Source organism: Phoca vitulina, unplaced genomic scaffold, assembly GCF_004348235.1.
Source record: "Phoca vitulina isolate PV1807 unplaced genomic scaffold, GSC_HSeal_1.0 scaffold202, whole genome shotgun sequence".
Lineage (NCBI taxonomy): Eukaryota > Metazoa > Chordata > Mammalia > Carnivora > Phocidae > Phoca > Phoca vitulina.
The window spans coordinates 40,458-55,991 of record NW_022589901.1 but is presented as its reverse complement, the minus strand read 5'-3'; the positions used below and the strand labels follow the sequence as shown (position 1 = coordinate 55,991).

Here is a 15,534-nt window from a genome sequence, read left to right as displayed (position 1 = left end):
TCCAGACTTCTTTCATGTAAGAGAAAACAAACAAACAAACAAACAAACAAACACACTTTTATTTCACTTTAGCCATTTTTCTATGCAACCAAAGGTACCCAATACTGATTATTGCAGTAATCTAGGAAAAAGAAGAAGGTGACTTTGGACAAGAGTGATAGCCTTGGAGTTGGAGAATAGTAATCTAATGCTAGATATAATTTGAAGGTAGAACCGCAGGGTAATGACAAAGATTGGATGTGTGGTGAATGATAACATTTACCAAAACAGGAGAGACTTAGAGAGGAGCAAGAAACCAAGAGTGGAAAACCAAGAGTTCTATTTTGGGCCTGCCAATTTTCTGATGCTTTGTGTCCAATGTGGAGATGTTGAAGAGGCACTTAGAAATACCTCAGGGCAGAGGTAGAGTGAGAGGTAAAGATTTGGCAGTCATGAGCGTAGTGCTGGTATTTAAGACACGGGACAAGATGGTATCACCTAGGGAGAGTGTAGGAAGAGAAGACAGCTGGAGATAGATTCCTGGGGCACCCTCATATTTAGATGTCCAGTATGGGAACAGAGACCAGCCAAACTGACTGAAGAGGAGGCACCAAGCAGACGGGCAGAGACGGCAGCACCGGCATTCTGACAGGAGGAAAGGGGGAGGTGGAGGCAGGCAGATGGGAGCAAAGAGACAGAGACGAACAAGACAGAGATAGAGGCGGAAACAGTCAGAGACAAGACACAGACCACCGACAGGGACAGAGACAGGCAGAAAGACAAAGTCAAAAGGAGACAGGACAGAACAGAAACAGGCAGACAGAGAGAATGGATGAGAGAGAGACAGACAGACAGAGAGAATGAATGAGAGACAGAGTCACATATGCACAGTACAAGAAACAGAGGCAGACAGATTGTCAGAGACTGTCAGACAGGGACAGAGGCAGGCAGGAAAAGAGAGTCAAAGAGAGATGGACAGAATGCGAGAGAGACAGAAGGAGACACAAAAACACACACAGAGAGCAAGAGCAAGAGTGCGAGTGAGAGCGAGAGCAAGGGTGATAGCAAGAAAGAGAGACAGAGACAGAGACAGAGAGCACAATATCCAACATCCCTCCGACTGCCAGATTCACTTCCCATTAATTTTAGCTGCCATGTACAGCACACTCCGCAGTCCACAGGTATCATGCTCTTACTCCAGTTACCTCACTCCCTCTTTCAGAGGGAGAAGAACCTCATTTTTATGGGCTGAATTATGGCCCGCCCCCCCCCCAATCATGGGTTGAAGTTCTAATCCCCAGTATCTCAGAATATGACCATAATTGGAGATAGGGTGTTTGCAGAGGCCATTAGGGTGGGGTCTAATCCAATATGACTGGTGTTTTTATGAGAAGAGGAGATTGGGAGACAGATGTATACAGAGGGAAGGCCACACAAAGGCACAGGGAGAAGAGAGCCATCCAGTAGTTGAGGAGAGCAGCGTGGAACAGATCTTTCCTTCAGGGCCCTCAGAAAGAACCAACTGTGGTGACACTTTGATCTCAGACTTCTTCTAGACTCCAGAACTGTGAAAAAATAACTTTATCTTGTTTAATCCAGCCCGCCTATGAGACTTTGTTATGGCAGCTCCAGCTAATTTGTATATTCTGATTGTCTAACCTTAACCCTAGAAATTTGCTTGGCACTCTGATCTCTCTGAAACTCTTTTACGAGGTGCAGACTTGCAAGTCTCTGTAGGCAGGTCAAACCTTAAGACAAGACAAGGATATTTTCCAGGTAGCCATGCAGTCACACCTCCCAAGGGCTTATAGAATCCAATCTCTTTCCTGAAGTCAAGTCAGCACAACTAGCCAAACTTACAGAGTTGACTCAGATCTGTCAGCTAGCAAGCCATGGTGTGCTGTGTTAGCATAGACACCACAGCAGATGTGCCTTTGGAATGGTTCATAATTCTGCCATGCTATGGAAACAACTGGGGTTTCTTTCTTAGCTGCTGCTGGTACTCCCATTAAGCACAGTAAGCAAGTTTGAGCTTTACTAGTTGCTTTGCTCCTTTTTAAGGAATGACATGCATTTAAGCTGGAAGCTCATATGAGAACACACCAATGAGGCAAAAGAAAATATTTTGGCTGAGCACTATTCTAAAGAGGCTGCCCTCACCCAAGCCTGATAGGTTCAGTAAACTTAAAGACAATCTGGTCACTCTGGATCACTTTATGAAACCCTGAGCAAACTTCAATCACAAACACCAGTTTCTTAAAATATATATGGGAAGAAATTTCGGTTTACGCTCCAATCAGGTAGGTTATAGAGTCACCAAGACAGCTTTTTGGCCTCTCCACACCCTCTGAAGTGGAGACCGGAAAAACTAGACCAAAAAAAACCAAAAAACAAAAACAAAAACAAAAACAAAAACCGATAACTTGCACACCATGACCCATGAAGTCAACTGACTTGAAAATTATTCTAGGGTAACATTAGGGAAATCTTAATTGGATGTAAGAGGATATCCCCAGTGAATATTGCACCTGCCAAACTCATAAACCTGGAAAATCTGTGAAGGTGGGACATGGACAGGAACCACAGCCTTAAGACAATTTGAATATTTGTAAATAGAAATTACACAACTCCCATAACCCTCTGTCTTTCACCTAGATGGCTAGAAGCATCCACTTGCCAAAAGGCAATAGCTCTTACCTTGGTTCAAAAATCAACTACAGTTTTGTTTGTTTGTTTTTCCTACTTGGGGAATACCCAACTTATCTTTTCAGTGATGGGAGTACTTGTTTTACTGGGACCATAATTAAGAACTTTGTAAGGTCTTTCACATTGTCCAAAAGCCACATTTCCCTTACCATCGTTGATACTATGAGGGGAGGAGAAAGGATGTCTCCCTCTCTCTCTCTCTCTCTTTATATATAGATATAGATATAGATATAGATATAGATATAGATATAGATATAGATGATATATATATATATAAAGATATAGATATAGATGATATAGATATAGATATAATCAGTGGTACTACTTTAAAATGAAAACTTGCTAAACACTCTGAAAACTTATAACCACCACAGCCTAAGGTATTCCCATTGGTATCAATGGCCTTCCAATCATCTCCCTCTGTCAATCGTAGATTTTCACTTTATGAAGTTTTCACAGACAGATAAATGAGATTGGACATAATGCCCTCTATTTTAGGCTCCACTGTGTTGCAAGCAGATGTAGACAAATTCTGTAAGGGACTAATGTAATACATTCAGACTTATTCCCAATAGGTATAAGCCACCCTTCTGGAGGAGCTGTCTCCTGAGCATGTGTACAACTTAAAACCAAGAATCTTTGTCTCCCGGAAGAGATACCAACAAAAGATCCACTGGAGCCTCATTGGAAGGGCCCTTATTTACTTGCTCTTTATCACCAACACTGCAGTCAAGCTATAAGGAATAGATCTTTGGGTTCATGTGTCCCAGCTGAGAAGATGTCAACCTCAGACTGATTGTATTTCTCCTTTAACTGGAAACTTTAAACTGAGGGTTTCTTCATATCCCTCCAAAGCATTAGACCACAAGAAGGAGACAGCTTTACCAAGAAAATCAGAACAAGTAGATGACCTCGGATTTTGAATACCTGCCACCCAAGACAACGGAATAAGATTTTTGTTTCAACTTCACCACATTGTTTTATACCCTAACTCTGCTACTTATTATTTACATCCTTAAGCTTGAATTTGTGCATCTCCGCAGAGTCACCACCTCCAAGTGCTGATTGAGAAGATCTTTCCAAAACTCTCCATCATACTGTTTTTCCTTCCTTTTTCTTCCTGTCCCTTTCCTCTCCTTTCCCAAACACACAAAGCCTCTGGCATTTTCTAAGCCAGGCCTACATCTGTGAAGTTAATGTCATGCTGCTGTTTTGTCTCACCCTTACTGTGGGCTCTGTGGTCCCTTTGTAAATATGTGTCCCTTACTCAGCTGGGACTCTCTCTCTCATCACCACTGCTGGGTACAATGCAACCCGTACCCGGGCAGGACTGCAACAATAACTTCCATAATAAATACCCCTTATACTGTATGCCTTCAGAGAGGAGGGTCTTGATTTTTAGAGATATATCCTGGTCTCTAATCCCAAATTTATGGGATTAGTTTGCTGTGATGAAACCTTCTTGACAGATGATTCTACTGAAGGAGCAGCCTGCACATAATCTAGCTCAGGCAGAAAACTATACCTCTTCTTTGATGAGTTTCGATATACCCAGGAGTGCCACAAATGACTCACATTTAATTTGAGACTCAAATGTCCACTGGTATTCCCCTACCAATGAGATAAGATCCTGTTTCTTTGCTCAATATTTTTCCTTTTAAGATACTTAATCTCACTTTTTTGCAACGAGTTTGCTACCAGAACCCAGGTGTTGTGAAAACCACCACTAAATCTAAACCAAAATGGGAAAAGAAAAGACTCACATCAACATCATCATCATCACTGGACATGTAGAATCGGGCAAGTCTACCACTACTGGTCATCTGATCTACAAATGTGGTGGGATCGACAAAAGAACTATCAAAAAATGTGAGAAGGAAGCTGCTGAGATGGGAAAGGGCTCCTTCAAGTATGCCTGGGTCTTGGATAAACTGAAAGCTGAACACGAATGTGGTATCACCATTGATATCTCCCTGTGGAGATTCGAGACCAGCAAGTATTATGTGACCATCACTGATGCACCAGGACACGGAGCCTTTATCAAAAACATGATTACAGGCACATCTCAGGCTGACTGTGCTGTCCTGATTGTTGCTGCTGGTGTTGGTGAACTTGAAGCAGGTATCTCCAAGAATGGGCAGACCCTTGAGCATGCCCTTCTGATTTACACACTGGGTGTAAAACAACTAATTGTTGGCGTTAGCAAAATGGATTCCCCTGAGCCACCCTACAGCCAGAAGAGATATGAGGAAATCGTTAAGGAAGTCAGCACCTACATTAAGAAGATTGGCTACAACCCCAACACAGTAGCATTTGTTCCAATTTCTGGTTGGAATGGTGACAACATGCTGGAGCCCAGTGCTAACATGCCTTGGTTCAAGGGATGGAAAGTCACCCGTAAAGATGGCAATGCCAGTGGAACCACACTGCTTGAAGCTCTGGATTGCATTCTGCCACCAACTCGTCCAACTGACAAGCCCTTGCATCTGCCCCTCCAGGACGTCTACAAAATTGGAGGTATTGGTACTGTCCCTGTGGGCTGAATGGAGACTGGTATTCTTAAACCTGGCATGGTGGTCACCTGTGCTCCAGTCAATGTTACAACTGAAGTATAAAATCTGTTGAAATGCACCATGAAGCTTTGAGTGAGGCTCTTGCTGGGGACAATGTGGGCTTCAATGTCAATAACGTATTTGTCAAAGATGTTTGTTGTGGCAAGGTGGCTGGTGACAGCAAAAATGACCCACCAATGGAAGCAGCTGGCCTTAGTGATTATCCTGAGCCATCCAGACCAAATCAGTGCTGGATTTGCACCCGTGCTGGATTGTCACACAGCTCACATTGCTTGTAAATTTGCTGAGCTGAAGCAGAAGATTGATGATTGTTCTGGAAAAAAGCTGGAAGATGGTCCCAAGTTCTTGAAATCCGGTGATGCTGCCATCGTTGATATAGTTCCCGGCAAGCCAAGCCTATGTGTGCTGAGAGCTTCTCTGACTCTCCTCTTCTGGGCCATCTTGCTGTTCATGACATGAGACAGACGGTTGCTGTGGGTGTCATCAAAGCAGTGGACAAGAAGGCAGCTGGAGCTGGCAAGGTCACCAAGTCCACCCAGAAACCTCAGAAGGCTGAATGAATATTATCCCCAATACCCGCCACCTCAGTCTTAATCAGTGGTGGAAGAACAGTCTCAGAACTGTTTGTGTCATTTGGCCATTTAAGCTTAATAGGAAAAGACTGGTTAATGATCACACAATGCATCATAAAACCTTCAGAAGGAAAGGAGACTGTTTTGTGGATCATTTGTTCTTTTTTGTGTGTGGCAGTTTTAAGTTATTAGTTTTTAAATTTAGTACTTTTGAATGGAAACAACTTGAGCAAAAATCTCTGTCACAGAATTTTGAGACCCATTAAAACAAAAGTTTAATGAGAAAAAAAGACATTTAATCTCACCAATTTAATGAGATTTTTGTCTCTTTATTTTGTCTCTTTAGATCAGAGTTATAAGCCATCTCCACCAAATCAGAAGAGTAATCTGTGGTGAAACACATCCATTATTACCTGATGATGAAAAGGAACTGTGCAAGGAAGCCAATAGTCTAGGCATCAATTTTGGGGAACCCATCACCTCTCAAAATAGATTTTATACTGCAGTTATCACCGGAGGGGAGCCCTATGGCCTACACAATTACACAGTGGATGGATGGATGTAATGCCTGAGTATTCCATGCTGTCATCTATGAAGTTACCTGAGCTATCAATGATATTGACGTACTTGCTTAACAAGTGAAGAAACTCCAGAAGGCTGTCTTCCATCATCAACCGGCATCATCCTAGCACTAGGGGAGGAATATGCACAGTCATTGGTGATGACTGCTGCAAGTGAAGTCCCAGAAACCTTTATCATGTCTTTTTCATGAGTTAATACATCTATGAACATAACTAAAACATTCAATAAGTGAACGGCAAATCATTGTGACCTCTGGGAAGTTTTGGGTTAGTTTTAGGTGGCAGGAGATGGGACATCTTTTCCTACATATTCCAAATAAGACTGCAGTCCTTCTCACAAACGTTTCTTCCCCCCTTCAAGGGCTAGTGACCACTCTTAAATCAATCCTATCACATTTAATCAAGAGCAGTGGTACCAAGCAGATGATCCAAGCTATAATTAAGGAAAACAAAAGACCAAATAGCAAGCCTCTTCCACCTCTACTCAAGACATTTCTTTAGCTCCTGAACAGTCTTACTGATTTATATGTCCTCTTCTAGATGGACCAACTATGAGAAATAATCCATCTTCACCAAGAGGACTATGAAAAGACATAATAAAAGATTTCCGGTCCCCCCACCTTCTTTCTCTTTCTTCCCTCCCCCCCCTTTTTTTTTCTATCTCCCTCCTTTACTCGGCAAACTTTAGCTAAAAGATAAACTGCAGGCTTGCAAAGCCAGTTCTTAAAAAATACTGCTCTCTTGTTTATTGAGATTGCACCAATGACCCCAAGCAAAGAGCACAAACAAACAAACAAACAAAAAACAGGAATGACCTCCAACCATGAGATGCAGTTAAAGTAGAAATCTGCTGCCTAATCCAAAACAGCAGGAACACCTACCTCGCTACCCTGTAAAACTCCAACTTTGCTTAAATTGAGGAGTCACTTGCTCTTTGTTTCCTGAGGCATATCAGTGGAATAAAGCCTCTAACCTCTATTTGAATCACTTAAATCATTTCCTTGTAACAGATCTTAAACCATCCATGACCCTGCTTAATTATCTTAATAAAAGAAACATATCCCCCCAGAGATTTATGAACACACACATCCACTATAGTATTAATTGTAGTAGGAATAAACAGGGAAGTAGTTAAATAATTACGATAAAAAGCATTTGATGGATTTTTAGGTACCCATAAAATTAAGTTTTCCATTGTATTGACTGATAAAAGGGTGTTTCAATTTTTTTTTATTCCAAAAGGTTGTGTAAAAATGTGTTTATACCCTAACATCTTTTCAGTGATTTTTCTCTAGGCAAAGAGATTCTGGGTGATAGATTCATTGACCTTACTGCTTCCCCACATTCTCTAATTGCCACTATATATATATATACTGAAGATGGAGAGAAACTCTCATTGAAACTCAGGCAGTGTCAGGAGCTCCCCTCCCCAGAATCCAAATCACAGCTTTCAAACTGCTAGTAAAGTTGGCCCTGGTATCCGTTTCCTGCATGCATGCAAATTTCCGACCTCAGTCTTTGGGTGAAGCTCTGCATTTAGAGAAGAAAGACCATAAGAGAAGAGAAACATTGTAATGAGGCTGAATGAAACACAGAGAATTCCTCCAGGGAGCAGACCAGACTCTTGCACAAACATGACCACAGGTCCACAAACACTACTTTTGACTAGTTTCTAGCCTCACAACCGGGTGAGATTGCTGAAAGGTTAAGGAGAGTAAACCATGCAGTGTAGCTGGGCCAATTCCAACTACCCATGGGAACTATGATTCTGGTCAATATAAAGTGATAACACAAATATGCATCCCTGTAATAGTCACAATAGCAAACAACGATATAATACGAGTAGAAATGGGCAGGGGAGATGTTGCTATGGGAATAATTACACCAACCTGACAATATATCTGAGAGGATAGCAACCAAAAGACATTTAAAGGGAGGGCAGGATCTGGGTGGACTGAGAAGTCTGAGAAGTACATCTGAGAAGTACAAAGGCACTAAACTTCCAGCTTTCATACAGGGCAACCAGTATATACTATTTTATTTCTGACATTAACTGAGTATTAGCGATATGAACAGAGATTCCCAAATTTTGTATCCATTACTAACACCCAGACAGCTTCGTGAAAACTCAGATTGTTATGTTTTAGAGTTTTTGATTCAGTGAGTCTGAGATGCGTATTGTAAATTTGAATTCCTAACAAGTTCCCAGATGCTGCTGCTGTTGCTGCTGCTACAGGGGAATGCTTTGAAAACCACAGGCCTAAATATGCCAAGAGTACAGCTAAGGATGAGTATCTTACAAATCAGCACAACATGTAAGAAGAAGATTGGCAAAAGCACCGACCATATGGCAAAACATAGAAAACCAAAGGGAATGCAAACATATATAATGTAATACAATATGATATGATAACCTGTGTGGGTGCCTTAACGATAGCAGAAATATTAGGAAAGGACAAAGGGGAAAAAGTTGTTTGTTCATTAGTGTCTTTTCCCCTTTTGAGGCTTTGTCTTTTTTTTGTTTGTTTGTTTTTTTCCACTCAAGAAGGGGGTTCTGGAATAGTGCATTGGCCAGAACTGTGTCACAGTGCAAAATCCCTGCTCTGGATGGTGTTCTAAACCACTATGCTGGATGAGCTCTCCATGGAAGAGTAGCTAGAGAAGTGAAGAAGTCTAAAGATGGAGCTCAAGGCCAACCACATTTAGAGGTCAGGAAGAGGAAGACCAGCAAAATCCGAGAAGGAGGAATCAGTGAGGTAGAAGGAACAGTGGGAAAATCGCTTTCCTAGAAGCCAAATAAAGAAAAAGTTTCAAGGAGGAAGGCATGATCAGTTGTCTAAAAGGCAGCTGAGAGGGTCAAGTAAGAGTAAGATGAGGACTGGGGAAATGGCAATTAGATTTAGCCTCCCAGAGGTCATTTGCAACCTTGATGCAAGCAATTTCGGTGGAGCATTTTTTTAAAGAATTATTTATTTATTTGAGTGCGGGGGACAGGCAGAGGGAGAGGGAGGGAGAAAATCCCAAGCAGACTCCTCGCTAAGCACAGAGCCAACATGGCGCTCAATCTCACAACCCTGAGATCATGACCTCAGCCAAAACCAAGAGTCAGACACTTAACCCACTGAGCCACCCAGGTGCCCCATAATTTCGGTGGAGTATTGAGAAGAAAGGCTAAATAGGGCGTGTTTAGCTGAGAATGGGAGGAAAAGATTTCGAGACAGCGAATCCAGACACACCTCTGGGGGATATCTGCCAGAGAGGGGAGGAGAAAAATGGTGTGGTAGCTAGAGGGGTAAGCGGGAGAAGTTACAGCTGTCTGTTTACTAATGAGAATGATAGGAAAAAAGAAAGAAGCAATAGTACAAGAGAGGCGGGTGGGAGAATTTCTGGAGAAATTTCCTTGGGAAACTGTCAGGTATAAATGGAATCTCGTGCCTGAGTGGAATGGAATGGCTTTAGATGGAAGCCTTAAGAGTTCATCCAAAAGGCAGGAGGAAATGCAGAGTATTATGGGCACAGGTGAAGTGGGACAACAGTGGGAGCTTATGGGAGTTCTCCTCTTACTGCTTCTATGGTATTAGTGAAGTGGAGAACAACGTCACTGGCTGTGAATGAAGAAGGGAGAGGAGTTTATGGAAGCATGACAAGAGAGTAAGGTAGGAAAGGGTTGTTCAAGAGAGTGGGGAAATGAATAAGCTAGGGTGTTTGTTCTTAACTCCAGCTTCACATTAGAATCACCTGCAGAAAGATAGAGGTCTAGTTTTACTCTTTTACATGTTGAATATCCAATTTTCCAAGCCCCATTTATTGAAGAGACTGTCTTTTTTCCGTTGAGTATTCTTGGCTCCCTTGTCAAACCATCAGTTGACCACTAAACTTATGGTGGTAATCAGTTCCCAATATATGTAATTCAAATCATTATGGTGTACACTTTAAATTTATACAGTGCTATATAGCAGTTATATCTCAATAAAACTGGAAAGAGATCAACATTTGTTAAATACCCCAAAACAAAAACAAAACAGAATCACCTGGAAAGTTGTTAACAATTTGGGGTACGAATTAGTGCACATTTTTTTTTAAGATTTTATTTATTTATTTGACAGTGAGAGAGAGAGAGAGAGAGAGAGAGAGAGAGAGAGAGAAAGAGCACACAAGCAGTGGGCGTGGGAGAGGGAGAAGCCGGCTTCCCGCCGAGCAGGGAACCCGATGTGGGGCTTGATCCCAGGACCCCAGGATCATGACCTGAGCCGAAGGCGGACGCTTAACCGACTGAGCCACCCAGGCGCCCCTAGTGCACATTTTCTGAGTAGAGCTGGGGCATTGGTATTACTAAAAGCTCTGTATCTTATTCTAATATCCAGCCAGGGTTGGAAAGAACTGGATTAGGGAAATGTAGTATTATTTCCAGACAACTTTAGAGACCCACTTGAGGTCCATGTCATGGGTTTAAGGTGGTACCATTCTGCACAGGTATTTCTTTCTCTGGATACTTTCAGATGAAGACTGGAGGGCTGCAGGTTTTATGTATGTAGAGATTTGATTCAACTGAAATTGAAATTTGGAAGGAGGGAGGGAGAGGTGGAGGGAAGGGGAGGAAGAGGGGATGAAGAGAGAGAGAGAGAGAGAACATGAGAGAATCATATATAAGGATATAGGAAGGTCGAGGGGCACTAAAAATGTTGTAGGGTTACTGAATAGTAGATCCCATTGGGGTTGTACTGCTGTCAATTTCAAGGTGCTTGTGGAGATGGGATGCAGAAAACAGTATCTATTAGGAAAGTGTAATGCTTGAAATTGAAATGATGGAGGGTTTTCAGTTATTATCGATGACACAGGCTGGGGAAATGTTCTCAGTAGAGGGGTAAATCCCACCCTTAGTGCATGTTTTGGAAATTTGTATGGGCATTTTTGAATGTCAAAAGGATGTGGAGCATTACTGGCATTCAATGTGCCAGGGTCAGGGATATGCAGGATATCCCCACATGTGGAAGAATGTCCCAAATAGCAAGATCATCCAGTAGCCTACTGAGCATTTCTTGAGGTGAAGAATCCTTTTAAAATAATCTCAAGTTATAAACTAACTCCATTTTACATATAACTACAAATTATACATTTTACACAGTTTTAATATAGACTGACTTTTCTATATTAAATATGGAATGATCATGAAGGGAACATTGTAATTTGTTTTTGTCTCTCACAGCCTTACCAATAATCATTCACACTTTCAGAAAACCACATCTGTGAAAGCAACTGTAATTTGTGGTGTTTGTATCTATATCTATCTATGTATCTATGTATCTATGTATCTATCTATCATCTATCTATCATCTAACTATCATCTATCATCTATCTATCTATCATCGCTCATCTATCATCTATCTATCTATCTATCTATCTATCTATCTATCTATCTATCTATCATCTATCTATCTATCATCTCTCATCTATCTATCTATCTATCTATCTATCTATCTATCTATCTATCATCATCTATCTATCGTCTATCTATATGAATTCACGGGAATTTTATCAATAAGTACAGGAATAAAATTTTTTGCCCTTCAGTTCAAATTGGGTGAAGTACCAGTACCTACTTCATAGTGTCCTCGTGAGGATATATTGTGCTCAAACTAGTCAACACTTACAACAGTCCTTGACAAATAATAAGCACTCAGAAAGTGTTAGCTATTATTTCTATCACCATCATCATTATTTTAGAGATCCAGAAGTTACAGTTTGTTTTGGAGTTTGGGACAGACACTATCTCCAGGATGAGAAAATATCTTCATCTATTCATTTACCTCTCAATCTCATGCACCAAGGAGACACTCTTGAATGCCAGCTGGTGTCTCTTACATAGAAAATGTATGAAGAGGTCCAATGTCAGGATGATACCTGGGAGTAGCCCAGAAAGAAGAGCATGGAATAGGTCTGATGTATACTCTAACCTCCTCCATTCATTGTTGTATATTCTGAGAAGGCTCAAATTTTATTTATCCTGGGATTCACATCAGTCTACTCACCTCCTCAGGTTTTCTTGGATACCAATTTTCCTATGAAAAGTATCTTCCTGTGAATAAAATAATTTACTCACACTCCCATGTTTTCCTGAACATCGTCTATCCCTCCCTCAAACCCAAATTAAGAATAACACCAGTAAAAAAAGGTAAGAGTAAGGACCTCTGGGAAATTATCTCCTTCTTAAAAGTAATGAGGAAACTGGCAAAAAATGCCAGCATAAACATTTTTCAGAACTCAGGAAAATAACCAAAGGACTGAAGAAATCAGGGAGCTTTCTGGTGTTTCCCCTAGCTTCCTGGTTTAACTTTGACAAACAGCAGCCTGAAATTGCAGTGAACAGCAGCAGCCTGGTAGTCACCAGAGGGGATAGAACAGGGCTGGAGTTCCATTCCCAGAGAGATGCTATTACTTGACCTGTCTGGTGGTTCCCTGGAAAACCCCACCCACAAGGTTGTCCTTATTTGACCTCTCTCAGAGCTTGCCCAATGGGAAAATAAGGGCAATTGGTAAAAACGACTAGAGACAATTGTTTATGACCACAGCTGCCTCTAGCAGTGGATAAACAGATGGGGACAAGCAATAGGCTACCCAAAAAACTGAAAGGAAAATCAAGGAATTGAGGTGTCCATATATAGGGCTTTGATAAATTCCTACACATTCCTGGAGGTGTAGAAAGCCATGCATAAGGTTGTGCCCATGGTCAGGAAAGATCTGAGAAGACTTTAAGCTCCTCATTCAGGCTGACCACGAAGCTCTGTGCAAGGATGAAGTGGAAGCTAAGGCAGTGTTGTCAGTTGACTGGCTGAGGGTTAAAGGCATGTCCCAACATGTACACAGAGCCCCTTTGCAGACTGGGAGACTTACTGATTGCAGGCCTTAAGGAAATCTCCATCCAATTATTAGCTGACCACTAACTAATGAAACAAAGGCTTTAGTGGCCACACACAACAAAGAATACAGACTTTACATAATTATTGCACAGAATCCTTAAATGAACAGAACTATAACAACAACAAAAATAACAACCTGGGTTGGGGGGTGGACCAGAAATATGACTTCCAGAGTTGCAACAATATATTATATAATATGTCCAGCTTTCAAGAAAAAAAAATCAGAAGACATACAAAGAAACGAGAAAATAAATTCCAAACACAGGAAAAAGATGCAATCAATAGAAACCATCACAAATAGAAACCATCACTGAGGAAGCCCAAACACTGGACTCATTGGCCAAAGAGCTAGATCTTCTATTTTAATATGTACAAAAAAAATGAAGGAAAGAGAGTGACTTCATCATGGTAGCAGGATAGGAGTTTCCAGCACTTGTAACCTTGCAGAAACATCAATTTGAACAACTATCCACACACGAAAATAGATTTCTAAGAGCTAAGGTTTGCAGATGAGGGATTACAGCAACTGGCAGAAGCACAGAAATAATAAAAGATGCATCAAGATGGATAAGAAAGACAGTTTTGCATTACCTCCATCACCCCTCCCCCAAGCCTGGCAGCTCAGTGTGGAGAGAGACATTCTCCCTGTGGGGCAAGGAGAGTGAAGTGAGCACCCAACTTCACTGTGAACCCCAACACAAGACCCACACAAGCAATAGGTCAGCCCCTGTGGCCTCAGACTCTGGGCCAACTCCTACAACCAAGCCTACATGCATGCCTCAGCACTAGCCCAGTTCCCCTTGGACCTAAGCTCCAGGCAGGGTCTTGTGGCCCAAGGCCCCCAGTCTGCTGCAGAGCCAGGCCAGCCCTTGGGGACCCAGTTTCCAGGCCCATCCCAGTGGTCCCTGGAATCTCATCAGCCCCCACAACCAGAGTGCCGGAATGCCCCAGCTCCAGGCTACCTCCACAGATCCCAGCTCCCAGCCTGCCTCAGCATCAGGCAATCACCAAAGGCCCCAGCCACTAGGCTGGTACCTGTAGACCCAATCTCCCAGTTCACAACAGCACCAGGCCAGTCACTGTAGATCCAGTGGCCAAGCCTACCCCAGGAGCAGCCAGTGCCTGGTTGGCTCCCACAGATTCAGGATCCAGGCCCATCTACATGAATCCAGGTCCCAGGTCCACCTCCCTTGGCTCTGGCAGCAAACCTGCCATGCAGACCTAGGCTCCAGGCTATCCCCCACAGACACAGGTACTATGCCAGCCCCTGTGGATCCAGGCAACAGTCCTGGCCCTGTGGACCCAACTGCCAGGCCTACCCATCTGCTGACCCAGGCACCAGACACCAGCAGCAAGACTGCCTGAAGAAACCACCAGAGAGTCACCCACACTCTCTGGACAGGGTAGCTGGGGAAGGGCTTTCTCTGCCAAACCCAGTGTGTAAAGACTGAGAGAGGTGACAACTTCTCCAAATTTGCACACACCAACACAAAGCAAACAAGGATCATGAATAATCGAGGAAACATGACACCACCAAGGAAACAAATCTCCAATACCTGACCTTGAAGAAATGGAGATCTATGAATTGTCTGACGTAGTATTCAGAATAATCCTCTTAAAGAAAATCAGTTAACTAAAAGAAAACACAGATAGACAACTAATTGAAAGTAGGTAAACAACACAAGAACAAAATGAAAATTTCAACAAAGAGAAACCATTAAAAGAAAAAATCTGACATAAGTCCAAAAGTTAAAGAGTACAATCACAGAACTGAAGAATTCAATAGAGAACTTCAATAACAGACTTCACCAAGCAAAGGAAAGAATCAGTGAACTCAAAGACAGGTCATTTTAATTTATCCATCTGGAGGAGCAAAAAGGAAAAAAAAAAAAAAAAGAGTGAAGGAAGCCCAAGTTAATTATTTGATGCTATTAATAGAAGCAATTTACACATTAATGTATTCCCAGAAGGAGAAAAGGGAAAAGGGAGGGGGGGCAGATAGCTTTTTTTTTTAATTTTATTTTTTTATGTTATGTTAGTCACCGTACAATACATTATTAGTTTTTGATGTGGTGATCCACGATCCATTGTTTTCGTATATCACCCAGTGATCCATGCAGTACGTGCTCTCCTTAATACCCATCGCTAAGCTAACACATCCCCCTACCCCCCTCCCCTCTAAAACCCTCAGTCTGCTTCTCAGAGT

General features: G+C 42.0%; 1 pseudogene; it reads left to right on the top strand.

The window, feature by feature from the left end:
• The first annotated feature begins 4,393 nt into the window (after window positions 1–4,393).
• Window positions 4,394–5,818, top strand: LOC116629033 (annotated as a pseudogene).
• Window positions 5,819–15,534: the final 9,716 nt, after the last annotated feature.